General features: G+C 39.9%; 1 protein-coding gene across 3 annotated transcripts in view; it reads left to right on the forward strand.

Moving 5' to 3' along the window:
- The window catches only part of PSD3 (pleckstrin and Sec7 domain containing 3), a 661802-nt gene that overhangs the window by 54463 nt on the left and 591366 nt on the right, over positions 1–15973 (forward strand). Inside the window, exon 1 of one of the 3 annotated variants that reach the window (XM_077152670.1) lies at positions 11689–11787. The exons of the other annotated variants lie outside the window; for them this stretch is intronic. The gene's annotated coding sequence lies outside the window, so the exon portion shown is untranslated. Of the gene's footprint in view, positions 1–11688; positions 11788–15973 lie in introns of those variants that run through there. 3 annotated transcript variants of the gene reach the window in all.

Raw genomic sequence — 15973 nt, forward strand, 5'->3', positions numbered from 1 at the left:
ATTTGCCTGATATCCCATAGTAATGGAGTCAGAATTTGAAGGCTGGTCTGCGTTGCCTCAACATTCCTTGAACTCTGCCATAAGGCCTCTTTCAGGTAGAATGTTTTTCCAGAGATTTTATTGGTGGGGTTCAGGACTCAAAGATGCAAAAATGCCTTCCCACACTTTGATTACCATACTCCCAAAACTGGCATTGCCTGGAAAAACAAGAGTTTTCTTGGTATCACCATTGTGCCTTTTATCAAGGAGTTAAATGAGGATTTATCCACTGACTGAGTGCAAACAAATGGAACATCAGCTACTTAGAGGCCTTTATAAAGATTCATCTACCCTGTGGTTTTTGGAAACACGCAAATGTACAGGGACTACTTAGTTACTCAGTATTTCTAAATTCCATTTGAACTACTGCAATTCTTATTTTTCTCAGTTTCTGTTTCCTAGAACTGTCCTTCTGAAAAAAAAAAAAAAGGCATGGATGGGATTTACTCCCTTTTATTACCTTTTTTCTCTCTGATGGGGATGCTTTTTAAGCAGGAAAATGTTTCTAAAGGAAGGGAGAGCAAAAGCATTGTAATGGGAGCTCAATATGGATGACCAGCCTCCAAACAATTAAAAGCCATTGTCTCTTCCCAAGCCTAGTTTCTGGTTTCTGCCTGAGGAGCGCTCAGTTTAGTCATGAATTAAGGGGACACAAGTCTTTGAAAGGCAGTCTGGATAATGTTCTGTTGATTTCATTTTTTCACTTACTGACTGTAAGTCTCAGAACAGGCATGGATATTGTTGGGGTGCTTTCAAGTTTAAGTGCTAATAAAAGCATTTTAAAACTCTAGGCATCACTTCTACTGTTGGCTGTGACCATTGAAAAGGGGGGTACTTGCCTGATCTCTGCTCCTTATCTGTAAAACGAGAGTAGGTTGCCGATTTTATGGGATTAATTCCATGAAATTAAATGAGAAACATGTGAAAGTGCCTAGCACAGTCCCTGGCCTGTGGTAAATAAGTGTTGATTGAATGAATGAACGAATGAGTGAATGAACATTTTAAGCTGTTGACTTCTCATTTAAATGTTGATTTTCCTTTAACATTTTACCAGTTTACCATTAAAAAATGCATAATCCATTTCCTAATAATACATAATTTATTTTCCTTAGTAGGCTTCATGTGGTTACACACTTTTTGACTCACAAATTGCACATACTCAAACAACTGTCATCTGTCTTTTCTTCATACATCTCATTTCAAAGTAGAGTTAGAAACTTTAGTGTGTCCATGAAGCTATTGACCGGCACCTTGTTATCTGCATTGTCCACAGGCCCTCAGAAGTCATGCTTAAAGACTTTCATAAATGAATAGCCCGGCCAAGAACTGACTTTGGTCAGGACCCCTGAGGTGGAGTTGCTTTTTCCACGTGCAGTTCAGGTTTCATAGCACTGAGGGAACATCAGGCTCTCAGACAGCTCAGAGCCTGAGTGCCAATGAGGTGGCCCTCGTTTTAGCTGACATGGCCTAGCAGAGGAGAACACTGTAACATCACTCTCCCCTGATGTAGTGATGGTATGCAGTCACCATGGCAAACATTTGCTAAGCAGTAACGATGCTCCAAGCCCCCAGCAGGTCCATGATTGCATCATGTCACACTATCCTCACAACCAACCATTGGTTTAGGTCTAGTGTTTTCCCTAATTTGCTACTGAGGAAATGCAGGGAAAGAGGGGCTCAACAACTTGCCTGCCCAAGGTCGCTGGATTAGCAAGTCATGGAGCTGGGCCCAGACCTGATTCTATGGACAACAGAGCTTTAGGCCCATCTCTCCATCTTTAGAGACCCGACTCTCAAGTAGCTTTTTCCCAGGAGGTAATTTTCATACTTGAATGCTATTATTTGGGATAATAATAATCAACTTTGAGCATTCCTTAACAAATTATTGCAAAGGTTTTGGAGCTGGAGAGCTGGGATTGAACCTACTTACCAGCTAGGTCATACTTAACTGGGCATACTTAACTGTTCTGAGCCCAAGTTTCTTCAGCCTAGAACATGAGAATTTAATAGGATCACTATCCTAGGGTTTTCATGAAGACTGAATAAAATAATATATGTAAAATATTCTTCATTTTCTTCTATTCCTGATCCATGCACCCCCCAGAAAATTTCATTTTTATAACAAGTGCTCTGTAACTGTTAGCTATTAATATTTTTATTAGCCACACTTTTTTGTTGCACCTATTATGACCAGGCACTCATTGGTGGCTCTAAGCTTTCGATGTCCTTGAGATTTAGAGGAAGCAATATAGTAGGAGGGGGGAGGGAAGAAGAATAGGCAGGAGCCTTGTCTTAAAGCAGCATTCAAATGCACTTTACATAACATTGAGAAACATTAATTATGCATACCAAAGGATTGAGAGGGTAGTTGATAGAAACCATAGAGGGGCTAAAGCCACCCTGAGCTACCTCTTCTGACCGAAACTGGTCTCTTGGGGAATGCCCTAGAAGCCAGTCGGGGCTGTGCCTTAGGATGTAGGTTGGGGACAGGAGATGAACCCAGAATGATAGATTGGACCAGATTGTCTGCCAGGGAAATACATATGAACCTCATCTGATAGACAGTTGCTAGCCCTTGATAATTTTAATGCAAATAAATAATATGATCAAATCCTTATTTCAGGAAGATAGAAAAGATCAGATGTTACACAAGTTGAAAGAGCCTCTCCAGTTTGTATTAATTGGGATGCTAGCAAAGACTTTGATAGTAAGCTTCAAACAATAAGTTTATGTCTCTGTCACTCTGCATGTCCTGCATTGGGGAGCCAGGGCTTTGCTCCACAGAGTCCCCAGCACCCCATCTCCCAGCTGTACCACTGGAGTGGCACACAAGTTCTTGTCCACAAGAGAAGAGTAATTTAGTCACATAGTCTTGCAAGCTTTGAAAGAGCTGAGACTATTGACAAGAAAATGGAACTTTGTTTGAACAGGCATGGAACTGTCTCTGCCACACCAGGAGAAGAAAAAGAAATACAGAAGCATAGAGTCATGGCAACATAAGAGACGTTGGTGGGATGACGGTGGGATTACAGGCAGCATTTAGAATTTGTGGGCCTCAGTCACAGCCAAGTAACCTTGGAGAAATTGATGGTGTTCATAAGATGTGTCCTTCTACACCCCATCCACATACTTCTCAATTCCAGCCTCATGTGCATTTATCCCATCCCTGCTCATGGATGGTTAGCACGTGACCTCTATTTAGGTAGTTGTGGATAATGAAGAAGTAAGCAGAAGAAGTCTGAATTTGGGAGGTGGGGAGGGCACAGTTTGTTGATCTGGTCATGATGAGTTAGCAACCTCCATACCTCTTCAGGAGCCTGGATCCCACTGTCTCCACTTCCCTTATCACCACTCTGTCCTATTTGTGAGGGAAGATTAACCAGGTGACCTCTGATGAAAGAGAGAGAAGTAGGGGGTCGAAGAGGAACAAAATACTTTATATGGGGAAAAACATACTAACATGTTAATAGTGGCTGTTCGCAGTGAGTGGATTCTGGATTGCCTTTTCCCTCCTTACTTCTTTGCTATATATCCCACATTTTATAGCTAAACATTATTAGTTTTTATCATTTAAAAGTGATTTATTTTATTTAAACTGGAGTCAGAAGCTTTATTGTTTCTTCTGACAATGACACTCTCAAGTTGACGTTTGGAATTTCAATTTCATGAATTTTTTAAACTCTGCAAGTGAAGAACAGGAAAGATTACCAAAGAATTCTCTCCACTTCTCTGTGAAACTAGTACTAGAAAATCAAGCAATCTGAGGACAGAGTTAGGACCGCTGCCCAGTCCAGCTTGGGAGGACGGGCTGCGGGGGGAATGGGCGGGGCCCTGGCTGTGCTGGGAGAGCCCAAACCCACCCCTCGCTCAGCTACAGGAGGCTGCCAGGATGGGTCCTCACCTGGCGTCCCCATCACTCTAAAGAACCTTTCCTCTCCTCTGCCCATGACTTAATCAAAAGTTACATCTTGATTATTCAGAATCTTACATTTATATGAATTTTTTTAAAACCTTCGTAAAGGTGAAATGGTGTCAAGCAATATTTGGCATTGTGACAGTAATTAGCACGAGGCTTTTGTAAACTGAATACTAAAAAGACCAGAAGTTTGGGGCTTGAAATTTAGTGAATGCAAGTTATGTCCCCATCTGAAACAAGCCAGGATAGTAATTTGTGATTATGTCACTGTGAAAATTCTTTCCTTCTGCATCATCAGAGAGGTTACTCAGTTGTTCTGATTCTCCAGCTGTTTCTAATCAAGTTAAATGAAAACTTAAAAACATTCTGTATTGAATTTACACCATGTCCCTACAGCCGGTGTTCTTGCTTTAAGCCAGCCACCCTGGGGGTAGGGGTGGGGCATAGAATTTTCTTATCACCTGTTTGCAATGCATTTATTTCATTCCTGATGGGAGAGGAGAACATGCTAAATGCTGTTAATTAAACAAAAGGTCTGCTCTGTTCTCTCTCTAGGACCCTGTCCTTTGTAGTTTCCACCAGAGGGATTGTGTGCCAAACCCTGGCAGTTAGTCCAATGGTGTGTTTGAAATGGGCCAATCACATATGCTGACAAAGGCCTCAGCTGACATTAGGGTGTCTGAACACTACCCAGAGTGAAGAGGTAGTTCAGGCACCAAGGTTAGAAAACATTTCCCTCAGGAAAACTGCACTCCATTTGCATTTCTGATTACAGAGGCAAACATTCCAAGTAAAATACTAGCAACTCTTATTCAACAGTATAACAAAAGAATACAATGATAATGCACCCAGTGAGCAGTGTGGTGTGAGTATAACTGGAAAGACTCAAAAAAATGGAGGACTCATGCTCAATTCCAGCTCCCACTTAATTGGGCGACTCTGGACAAATAATTTCACCTCACTAAATATTAGTTTTCCCATCTGCAAAATGGGGAGAGTACCTATGTCCCTGGATTGTTGAGTGCCTGATTCATAATAAGCCACGAAACAGAAGGAAGAAAAGTTCGATAAGGGCAGACCCCACCTCTGCTGGACTCAGGAGCTGGGCTTTTAACCTCTAAGTTGTAACAGGACCATGAAGCAGCTGTAAGAAAATATAAAGGGGCTCCCCTTCTGAGCTGGAGTGAGGAAGGTCATTTTAATAAAATAAATATAAACAAATAAAAAAAGACTCTACAAAAGAAAAATGTGTAGATTCAATCATGTAAAAATTTTAAACTTTTCACGTAAAGAACACTTTCAGACATGTTTCCAGCCCTTTCTCCCTCTATCATTCTCCCATTCAGCTTCATTCAGTGTACTTACATAATTGTGTTACAATCAGGTAGTATTGTATGAAACCATGTATGAAACCAGAAGAAAATAGAGATGATAAAGACAGAGATGGTATAATTTAGGAATGCCTAGAGTGTACAATGATAGTGACTAAATGTACAAATTAAAAAATGTTTATGCATGAGGAGGAAGAACAAAACAATGTCAGTATAGCAGGGTGTTTCAAGTAGCCATTCATATTTTTAAACTTCAACTTCTGTGTGAATCTAAAGGCAGAAATGTTTATTTGGTGCAAAATTTATATTTTAACTAGTGCATTTCCTAATTTAACTTGTTTTGTCAGTTTAATTGAACACCATATGCACATTGAACCGTGAATAGAGCATGAGATTTTGTTGGTTTGTCCAGGTCAGTGTGATGCCCCAGTAAATCCCAGAGTGATTTGAACAGTGAATAGAAAGTACTTGCAAACTCCCTTTGGGGAAATGGCGAGAAACGGGGAAATTTTCAGCTTCCCCGTTTGGAGAATTCCTGATATTCTTGCAAGCAGTGGGGTCAACCAAATCGATAGGCTGAGCCCTCGTTTTTGTAGTTTGCCCCTATGAAACTTATCCCTGCAAAGCATAGGCAAAGCCTACTTAAAATTATGCCTAAGAGTCACCCCAATCTTTGTTGCTCAGATGTGACCTCTCTCTATATAAGCTAACACTGCAAGTGAACTCACTGACCTACCCCTCTACGTGGGGCTTGACTCCCAGGGATGTAGACCTCCCTAGTAATGTGGGACAGAAATCCTGGGATGAGTTGGGACTTGGAATAAAGGATTGAGAAAACCTTCTCAACCAAAAGAGGAAAGAGAGAAATGAGACAAAATAAAGTGTCAGTGGCTGAGAGATTTCAAACAGAGTCAACAGGTTATCCTGGAGCTTATTCTTATGCATTATATAGATATTCCCTTTTTAGTTTATGGTGTATTAGAGTGGCTAGGGGAAAGTATCTGAAACTGTAGGGCTGTGTTCCAGTAGCCTTTTTTCTTGAAGATGAGTATATAGCGATACAGCTTTTACAGTGTGATGTGTAATTGTGAAAACCTTGTGTTTGATGCTCCTTTTGTCCAGGGTATGACAGATGAGTGGGAGAATATGGATAAATAAATAAATAAATAATAGGGGGTTAATGGGTAAAATAAATTGCGTAGATTGAAATATTAATGGTCAACGAGAGGCAGGGGTATGGGATGTACGGGTTTTTTTTTTTTCTTTTTATTTCTTTTTCTGGAGTAGGAAACAGAACATCTTTTTTGATGCAGATGTTCTGAAAACGATCATAGTGATTGTTCTAGTTTGCTAGCTGCTGGAATGCAACACACCAGAGACAGATTGGCTTTTAATAAGAGGGGATTTATTTCTTTAGTTCTTCAGAGGAAAGGCAGCTAACTTTCAACTGAGGTTCTTTCTTACGTGGGAAGGCACAGAGTGGTCTCTGCTGGCCTTCTCTCCAGGCCTCTAGGTTCTAACACCTTACCCCAGGATGATTTCTTTCTGCATCTCCAAAGGCCTGGGCTGAGCTGCGAGTGCTGAGATGAGGTATGCTGAGCTGCTTGGGCTGTGCTACAGTTGAGGTCTCTCATTTAAGCACCAGCCAATTAAATCAAACCATCATTATAGCAGGCAGGCCTCCTAGCTGACTGCAGATGTAATGAGCAACAGATGAGGATCACATACCATTGGCTCATGGTACTAGGTACCATGAGCAACAGAACTAGGTACCTTTACCTGGCCAAGGTGACAACTGAATCTAACTACCACAGTGATGAATACACAACTATGTGATGATAATTGGGCACCACTGATTGTAGTCTATGGATGGACTGTACATGTGTGAAGATTTCTCAATAAAAATACTTTTTAAAAATCTAAATCTTCAAGTTGTTTAAAAGGATGACTATTCAATGGGAAAAAAGGCAAAAAAACATTTATTGAAAATTTACAACATAAGAAATAAAACATAGGAAATAGTTTAGGAAAGACAAAATCTCCAAAGTACTTTCCAGATTGAGAGAATGTCAGTGTTGCCGGGTCTTTCTTTGGGCCCCCTTTTTTTTCCCTCAGACTCCAAGCTCTTCCTGGGCTGCCATATGGGGCCAGGCAGAACCCAGCCCTGCAACAACCCCCCACCCCGGCCTCCTCGCCCCCCCATTCTCCATCACACGCGTTGTAGTCCAGCCCACAAATCATAGCAGACCGGCCGTATTCTCAGATTTAACTTTCCTGTTGTTGGCTATTGGTGAGCTGCTCTGGTGAGGCTGAAATTTGAATCTCAGTCCTGCAGCCTGGTGATCAGTGAATCATTTAGCTAGCGAGTGAGCCTGGCTGACTGCTAAGTATCCCTGATTAACTGTGCTTTATTGTCACATGGTCATTGTTAGACATTCTTATAAAGTAGTAAAAACTGTTTCTTTATACAGAGTGGCCGTGAAAGAAAGTGGCATGGTAGTGGAAGTTAAGTCAAAGTATGGAGGTCTTAGAGTTTGGATTCTTGATCAGAAAGAAAGAAATCTTAGGTATTAAGAAAATTACTACACAGTAACTCTAGAGATACTCACATATAGAACATTCTAGAAAGCCTGGGAACTTATCCTTTTTGCATGTGTCCTTCCCTGCATTCATATTCCTTTAGGTGTTGGTGACTTTGTTCCAGTTTTTTACCTCTCTTCCTTCCCTCCTTTACCTCCAAGGCTCAACAACATTGCCTCTGAGAAGCTGCTCTGCAAGTGGACAGAGCCGGTCACATCATCCTGCATTCCCCTCATTCTTTGTATGTGCAGAGCATAGCATGTGTGTTAAGAGCATGGACTCCTGAGCCAGACTGCATGAGTCCAATCCCAGTTCTTTGACCACAACTGTGTGACTTGAGCCAATTATTTGACCTCTCTGTGCCTCAGTTTCCTCATCTGTGAAATGGGGATAATGAGGGCAAACATTAAATGAGTTAATACACGTGTAGACAATCTGATACATAATATACAGTGTTTTATTATTCTACCATAAAACTTCCTACACATCAGTGTAGCTAACTGTTTATGTGTAGAACAGCATAGAAACAGTGCACAGAGTATGACATTTTTGTGCAGATCAAGTACAGTTTCTTTAATTGGTTTACACCTGTTTTGGACTCCTCGTGAACTGACAACTCCTACCTCCATTCCCTTTGCTTTGGGAGAAAAAGGTGGCTAAATTCACACTAGCTTTATAAACTTAGTTTGCAGTAATAATTTAAATGTCCCATTGTTAATACTCATTCTTTGGGGATAATAGCTTAGTCGCTTATTTCCATGCCTCCAAACCCTCTCCTCTGGGTTGGTCTCTGGGTTCGTGGAGGGAGGGAGGAAGGCTAGCTGGCTTCCATTGGGGACTGCAGGATCCTCAAGGAGCTCTGAGTCTCTCAGACACCAGCTGAGAGGGGCTCTCCTGGCATTCAGGTGGGGTCTGCAACTACTGAACTAGCACTCAGTTCTTTCTCAGCTCAGGGAGAGCTGTTGGCCTCTTTCCACAGAAATGGAGCTCCCCCATCCCTCCAGGTGTGGATTCCTCCACCTCTCTGTTCTGTCTTCCATCCTGCGCCCTTTCCAGGTGCCGTAGCTCCAGACTCTCCTGCTGGGATGCTGGGTCTCCACTGAACACCCTGCCACAAGAGATGCTTGGGTAGCTCAGCAGGGCAAAGTAGAACCTCTCTCTGCTTGAACATGCTGTCCTCACTTTTATTTAGGCTGACAGAACTCCCTGTCAGACCCCTAAACTATCCTGCCCTGAATTTTCCCATTATCTATCGGACATACAGTTTGCTACCTGTTGGCCATCTTCTCATAGTTCCTCGGAGTTGGAAAGAGAGGCTGCCCTCCACTTCTTCCTGACTGGCTGTGGCCCCTCCCTTACATAAAACTCTATGGTGTGGGCAACCAAACCTGGCACTTGACTTGCCTTTCTTCCCTTTGTAGTGTATCTCAATAATACCTGGCTTTCAAGCCTATTTTGCTACCGAAAAATCCTATTTTGAGTGTCAGAATCTGAATAGTAATTTTTTTTCCCCTTTGGCATTTGTGCCACACCAATTTTTAATTTCCTCAAGGCAAGTAAGAAGGCTGAATACCGTAAACAGCCCTCATACACAAAATAGAAATTATCCTCCCTATTATTTGAGTTTGTCTTCAACTTAACCCTAGAGCTCCGTGGGGGCAGGGACTTTGCTCTGTTCATTGAGCTGGGGCTCCAGAGCCAAACTGTCAAGACTACAGTCCTGCCTCTACTGTTTACCCTGTGACCAGAAACAAGTTGTTTAACCTGTCTATGCTTGTTTTGTTTTTTATGGGTAAAATGATGATAAGCATATTATCTAAATGGAATTATTTTGAGGATTAAATGCCTTAATACATGCAAAGTGTTCATGGATATAATAAATGATGTTAAGGAATAGTATTTATTTATCAACACTTGTCGAGAGTAGTTTGCTCAATAAATGTAATTGAAGGTTCACATAGAGAGGTAGTAATAAAACTTGAAATATAGACCCTGAGTTCTGATTATTGGCACAGAAATAGGAGTTCCATTGCCTTGTTTCCTAAAGGAGAGGCAATTTATAAGGTAAGTGCCGTTGCATATCTTTTGTAACCCTATACCCTATCGTATTTATGTAGAACCCAAGATTAGCTTTTAATTCACCTGATAATACCAGAACATGTAAGGTGTACAGCACTTCCCAGAGCTAATTTTAAAATACTGGACTAAGAGAAAGTCAAGCTGCAATTGAGTAGCATAGAGAGTCATAAATAGCAGGGCCCTAAAAATGAAGAGGTTTGGGTCCCTCCTCGCGGCTCGTTTTCTGAGGAGTCACATGACTCTGGGTAAGTCACATTGTCGCCTGTCTAAACCTCATCTACCTACTGTGCTAGATGCTTGAGGTCCTTCTAGGAACTGATCATATTCCTTGTTACTCTGCAAAATGAACTCATCATATTATGTCATAGATTTATGATGCTGAATTTACCTATGTTGCCTTTTCATTTGGGTCTGCACACCAGAAAAGCATTCTTTTAGAGTAAAGTATTTGAGTAGTATGAACCTCAAACCACCTTGGACTGCGGGGGTCCTGCTTTAGATGGGCCTTTTGTAATACAAGAAAAATTAAAGTGGCCTATGTACTTTTGGACTACTTATCTCAAATTATTTAAATTATTTAAGGACACTAATGAATTTAAGTGTGAAATCTTTACAAATAAGCTAAAAGCACTATAAGCATTCTTTGAGAAAGAAATTCCTTAAAAATTATGTAAACATTATATTCATTTCTACTTTTTTAACCGGTTATCATGATGCATCTAGTTATATATCCTGAACTTTCTTCAAAATATTCAGTGTAACCTGAGTTTTAATGTGATGCGAATCTTGACGTAATTATTTGACCACCATTTCAAAACTTTTAACTTTAAATGCTTACCGCTAATCCTTGAGGCTAGATTCATAAGAATTTATTTACATTTAATTTGAATACTCTTTTGAGTGGATTTAAGAAAAGTAATATTTTGGGCAAAATCAAAACATTGTCTTCAGTTCCTCCTCGTGTTATCTTAACCTTCCTTTAATTAACTCATACATGCATATGCTATTGTATAATAACTATTCATTTGTCTAACTCACTGCCATCAAAGGTCGCGTTGAAAAGTGGGGAAATAAAAGCCTGAATAAAGAAGAAGAAATACAAGTACAATTAGTCATATTAATAAATCACTTACATACCCTATAACAATTTAGCCGTGAGTGAAATAAACCTTTGAGATAGAATAAATATAGTGATAAAGACATAATTCAGCCATGCTGATGGGAAGAATGTTAGCATTTATGATTATTTTTATTTTCACCTTTTCTAGTTCTTTATTCAGACTAGTAATTTTTCATTTTCCATTACTGACCACCAAATCAATCCCTTCCTTCTTTTCTGCTTCCTTTTTATTGTTTATCATATTATACTGCTAATGGAATGCCTTTTCCCATTCAAACTTAAAATACTATTACAGTTCTTTTCTGGGATCTTTTAGAATCATTATCTTATTCTTCTTCCTTGTTTCTCTCTTTCTCCTCTGTAATCTTATTGTACCTCCTCCTAGCATGTCATTCTTTTCACTGATTGCAATGTTTCTGAGCTCGGTATTTAGCAAAATTGTGCTTGAAAGAAAATTACCAGTACAGTTAGCTGTCCCAAATGTTACCTTAATGAACTGCCAATGAGGCATATAGAATAAAGGGATTAGGCAAAGATTTGTCTTTTGGAACGTTACTGGTTCTCTTCCAAATGGAAAATCATGTTAACTTTCTCCTTCCATGGGATGATACTTTTCCTTACAGAATGAGCCAGTCCCTTCCATTCAGCAAGACAGAACTAATTGATCTGAGAAGAAAGGCTGCATAGAATAATACAACTTATTTAGCATCTACCCCCTTGGTGTAAGTATAAAGATAACTTCTGGATCAACCTTTAGGAAGATGTGGTGGTTTGAAGCTGTCTGTACTCCAGAAAAGTGTGTTCTTAAATCTAATCCATTCCTGTGGATGTGAACCCATTGTAAGTAGGAGCTTTTGATGAGGTTACTTTAGTTAAAATGTGGCCCACCTCAATAAGGATGGGTCTTAATCCTATTACTCGGGTCCTTTACAAGGGAATGAAAATCAGACACAGAGAGAGAAAGCCACAGAGGCAAGACACTGAAATCAGTGAAACCTAGAAGAGAAGGAAGAGAGCAGTGATGCTGCCATATACCTTACAGTGTGCCTTGCCATGTGATCTGAGGATTGCTGGGAAGAAAGTATTGCCTTGATGATGTCTTGATTTGGACATTTTCTCAGCCTCAAAACCACGAACAGATATATTCCCATTTTTAACCCAACCCATTTCACAGTATTTACTTTCAGCAGCCTAGGTAGCTAAACCAGTAGATGAATAAAATGACCTCCGAGGGACTTTGATCAAAACATATGCTAATAGTAGAAATTGTTGTAAAACTTTAAAGGATTTAATTGTCAAGCTCTAAATCTGAAAGTTTCATAGAATAAAATAGAATCAAAGAATGTGTCAACTGGAAAGGGCCTTCAGATCATCTAGGAACCCCTTCATTGTAAGAATAAGGAAATGAGATCTAGCGACACAAAGGGCCTTGCCAAACGTCATGCAGAATTACTGGTAGAGGCAGGATTAGAACCAGGTCCACTCCAACGCTCCCACTGGAGTTTGCTGGAGGTGCCAAAATCAGTCCCTTTAAACCCACTGCTGTAATGGAAGGTACCATAACCTTCTGGAAACCTAATGGTTATCCTAAGATTGAGCTGGAATAAATTTAAGGATATACTTCCCAATTGTTTTGGTTTCATAAAAATATACCTAAGTAAAAATTAGAACCCTGACTGTCAAAAATGCATGTACAATTTTGCCACAGTTTAAAGTCTTATCAGTGTGTTTGTGATCTGTTTCCATTTTATTGTAGCAAAGGAACGTTCAGGTTTCCTTTAGTATAAATGCATTTTTGAAACAAAGTGGAATTGTGAGTAAGGATGTTATAATAGAAATATTTGGGAGGAAATACCACATTTCCAAAGCATAACTTCAGTGTTTAAAGCAAGTATGTTGATTTTTCTTTTGGGTTTAGTATTTCTGCTTAGGTTGTAATCGTTGCAAAATATATGAAAAACTCACAGGACTTTATTTTAGCAAATGGAAAGAAATGAAACATTATCTAAAGAAACAAGACATCTGAGCAAGAACCCAAGGACCTGGTTTTCTAAGCTATTTATATATCCTCATTGGGAGCAGCTGCTCCTTTCCTGCATGTATAGCAAGTATGAATTTCAGAGGCACAAACTTAGGTATACAGAAACATAGCTGCCTTTGTTTTCCTGTAACTAAGCGTAAAGTCTACCTTAAGTCCCTAGTTTTCCTAAAGATAGAAATCTTAATCTAACCAATTCCAGGTAAACCCATCACTGTAGGGTGTGTCAGGAATTTTAGAATTTTCTCTGTTCCCCCTCTTTTCTCCTTGGTGAGTTATATAAATTCCAGGGGCTTGTCTAGCATGAAGACCAGGGCATAGAGGTAGGGCAGCGCATGGGGAAAGCACCTGTTCTCCAGTTGTTCACTCTCTTATAGTGGCATCCAGTGAGGCGTACTATCCCTCCTAGTCCTTGGGTGTGGACTTCTTTCCACACTGGCAGTGCTGGGGTGGATTCATCCCATCTCCCCATTGGTTGTAGGATGTAAGCCCTCATTTTGACCAAGAGACATTGTTTATTTGGCTCCGTATCAGACCACTGGCTTTTTCCCATTGGCTGCAGGATGTAAGCCCTCACCTTGACCAAGAGACATTATTTACATGGCTCCACATCAGAACACTGGTTTTTTCATAGTGCAGTTTCTCATTTCTGTGCCTCTACTTACACTATTTTCTCTATTTGTAAAGGTCTTCTCCACCCCAATAATTTTATCTCAAAACATTATTCAAAGGTCCCCCTCAAATGTTACCTTTTCCGAGAAGCTTCCATAATCCCTTTGAGCCAGAAATAATCTCTTCCTGCTCTGAACCTCTTATTTTACTTTATTTCTCTCATATCACTCACCACATCTTTTGTATTTTGGTTATTCAGGTCCTTTTCTATCTTACCTTCTAGGCTGTAGGGTCTCTCAGAGCAAAGGTTAAGTCTTATCCAAAAAAGAATAGTCACAAAATCTGATGCATGGCTTATGCTCAAAATATGTTTTCTGAATGAATAAAATGGTGATTGTGCTAGTTAGCTTTCACTGTGATGGTGGGATATAAACAAACAAGCAAACATGAAACTCAGTGATTTATAACAATAAGCATTTATTTTTCCCTTGGAGGTCATGGCAATCTGTGGTAGCTCTGCTCTAGGCTGAGTCTGGCTTCAGGTCTTTTCCATGTCTTCTATTCTGGAACTCAGCCTGAGGGAAGTACGCTGTCTCATGATGATGACAGGAGTACAAGAATTTGGGAGAAATTTCAGAGCTTCTTCAAGCCTCTATGTGGAACTAGCATGACTCAGTATCCTCATTCCGTTAGTCAAAGCAAGTCACATGATCAAACCCAATTTCATTAGAAAAGTACTCCTCCCGAGGGTGGGAGGTAGGGGTGGAGGTAGGACAGCCTCAAAGGAGAGGAGGAATATTTGCTATTAAAGAATACACCACACATACAATGAAGAGTAGGTCATGGAAAAGACACAGCTCCATAGGACTCAGTACTGTAGCAAAGGTGCCACCAAGCTAAGTGCCTGCTCTGAAAAAACTGTTTTACTTTGTACTGGTTTGAAACTCTCATTTACCCCAGAAAAGCCATGTTCTTCTCATCCAGTCTTGTGGGGGCAGACCTATTTTTTAGGTAGGACCTTTTGATTGGGTTGTTTCCATGGAGATGTGACCCCACCCATTCAAGGTGGGTCTTAATGCTTTTACTGGAGTCCTCTATGAAGATAGTAAAAGACAGAAAACAGAGAGAGCTAAGAGCCAACAGATGGCAGAGATGAAATCAAGACACACAAACATTTGAGGATGCTAAGCAAAGAGATGAAACCCAGAGTTTTACCTGGAGGAGCTAAATGAGAACCCACAAATGCTTAGAGAGAAAGCCACTGGAATCAGAAGCTGAAAGCAATGAACCAGGAGCAAGGACCAGTGGATGCCAGCCACGTGCCTTCCATGTGACAGGAATGTTCCAGATACTGGCAACCTTTCTTCAAAGTCAAAGTGTCTTTCTCTGGATGCCTTAATTTGAGCACTTTCATGGCCTCAGAACAATACATTTGTAACCTAATAAATCTCCTTTGTAAAAACCAATCCGTTTCTGGTATATTACTTTCTGGCAGTTTTAGCCAACCGAAACACACATGAATTTTCCCTTTTTATAAATTTTTTGATTGGGGAGATGTCATACATGTTAGCTCTAGCTTGAATGGAAAATATGCACAGAGAGATTAAAATATAGATCAGTTATAGAATAATATCTGTACCTTCTCCCAATGGACTGAGAACGAGTAGCTACTTTGCCATGTTGGACCCAGGTTCAGAGAAGAAATGGAGGGGGCAATCTTAATTAATGTGAGGAAGTCCTTTAAAAAAATGACATCTGTATTGAGAGATATGTCACATGCCATAAAATTCACCCATTCAAAGTTTGCAATTCAATGGCTTTAGTATATTCATAGAGGTATGCAACCATCACCACAATCTAAATTTAGAACATTTTTGTCATCTCTATAGGCTTGCCTATTCTGGTCATTTCACACATATGGAATCATACAATATGTGTTCTTTTGTGACTGGATTCTTTCTCTTAGCGTGTTTTCAAGGTATATCCATGTTTTAGCAGGTATCAATACTTCATTATTTTTAATAGCCAAATAATTTTCCATTGCATGGATTTACCACTTTTATCGATCCATTCATTGCTTGATGAACATTGGGTTGTTTCCATTTTTTGTCTATTATGAATAATGCTGCAATGAATGTAGGCATTCAATTCTCTTGGATGGAATTTTGAGGTCTTATGGTAACCCTATGTTTTACTGTTTTTTTAAATTTTATTTTTTTATTAGAGAAGATGCAAATTAATAGAAAAATCATGCATAA

Source organism: Tamandua tetradactyla, chromosome 3, assembly GCF_023851605.1.
Source record: "Tamandua tetradactyla isolate mTamTet1 chromosome 3, mTamTet1.pri, whole genome shotgun sequence".
Classification (NCBI taxonomy): Eukaryota; Metazoa; Chordata; class Mammalia; order Pilosa; family Myrmecophagidae; genus Tamandua; species Tamandua tetradactyla.